General features: G+C 43.2%; 1 protein-coding gene across 1 annotated transcript in view; it reads right to left on the minus strand.

The window, feature by feature from the left end:
• The window catches only part of Fancm (Fanconi anemia, complementation group M), a 63,527-nt gene that overhangs the window by 59,175 nt on the left and 2,651 nt on the right, over positions 1–1,701 (minus strand). The window lies entirely within an intron of this gene.

Here is a 1,701-nt window from a genome sequence, read left to right on the forward strand (position 1 = left end):
CTTTTTTCTTTTTGCTTATGTGGTGCTGAGGAATCGAACCCAGGGCCTCAGGCATGCAAGGCAAGCGCTCTACCACTGAGCCAACTTCCCAGCCCCCCCACATATCTCCAATTAACTACTCAGAAAAACATATAAGTGGTGGTGTGGCTCAAGTGGTAGAGCACATAAGACTTGCAGTTTAAAAAAGGTCATCTAGGAGGACGCCAGTGGCTCACACCTGTAATCCTAGCTACTCAGGAGGCTGAGATCTGAGGATCACGGTGCAAAGCCAGCCCAGGCAGGAATGTCCATGAGACTCTTATCTCCAATTAACCACCAGAAAACTGGAAGTGGCACTGTGGCTCAAGTGGTAGAGCACTTGCTTTGAGCTGAAGAGCTTAAAAACAGTGCCAGATCCAGAGTTCAAGCCCCATGACTGACCAAAAAATAAAAATAAGTCATCTAATGACTAGAAATTTTTTGAAAAGGAATTAAATATAAGCTAAATCTACAAAATGAATTCCAAATAGAATGAAAATTTTAATGTATCTTTCTCATGGAAATCTAAGCATGTGTTAAACTTGTAAACATGAACAAATAGAAAAACAGATTCAGTACTTGGATACAGTTAAAAAGATCAACTATAAGAAAGATGCCAATTTTCCCTAATTCAGAGATCCAAGATAATCATACTTAAGTCTCCAAGGAAACCATATTACACATTCATAAACTGGTAGTGAAATTTATTTAAAACTGAAGTCAAATCCTTTCCATTCCCCCCAAAACCTGCTCCGCCTCCAGAACTCAACAGTTTTCCAAAACAGAAAGCTGGGAGTCATCCTACATTCTTCCCATCCCTAATTAGATATCATGCTCCCTTTCCCACTCTAATCTCTTAAATCTTAAATATCATCCTAATCACATTCTTTTTCTCTCTCTGTATCTTTTCCTTCTCCCTCCCTCCATCCCTCCTTCCTCTCTTAGTAGTACTGGGGATTCAACTCAAGGCTCTCAGGGCCTTGCACACAAGGCAGATGCTTACCATTTGAGCCATAACCCCAGCCCCAGCTACTCATTTCTTTTTTTGTTGTTTTTGGTTGCAGGGCCTGGGTATGGTACTTGAGCTTTTTCACTCAAGGCTAGAGCTCTACCACTTTAAGCCACAGCACCACTTCCAGTTTGGAGGTAGCCTCAAGGACTTTCCTTCCCAGGCTGGCTTCAAACTGTGATCTTCAGATCTCAGCCTGCTGGGTAGCTAGGATTACAGGTGTGAGCCACAGGTGCCCAGCTCCAGCTAAACATTTCTAATGCATAGGGCATATGGCCTACAAAGTACATTCAAACTACTAAAGATAAAATATATGTTTCATGTCCTGGTCCTTAAGTAGGACAGAAAGGGTCAGTGCCCTTAATGTAAGAGGTAAATAGAGATGATTTTTATTTAGTAGAGAGAGGTAAATGATCTCTACAAGTATATCCCATTGCTCCCAACCTTGTACTTTGTATCTACATATCTACATAGAAAAGAAAGGCAGAGGGCTGGGAAGGTGGCTCAGTGGTAGAGCGCTTGCCTTGCATGCATGAGGCCCTGGGTTCGATTCCTCAGCACCACAAAAGCAAAAAGAAGCCAGGCGCTGGTGGCTCACGCCTGTAATCCTAGCTACTCAGGAGGCTGAGATCTGAGGATCACGGTTCAAAGCCAGCCCGGGCAGGAGAGACCGT

The sequence above is a fragment of the Dipodomys ordii genome, unplaced genomic scaffold (assembly GCF_000151885.1).
Source record: "Dipodomys ordii isolate 6190 unplaced genomic scaffold, Dord_2.0 Scaffold16, whole genome shotgun sequence".
NCBI lineage: Eukaryota > Metazoa > Chordata > Mammalia > Rodentia > Heteromyidae > Dipodomys > Dipodomys ordii.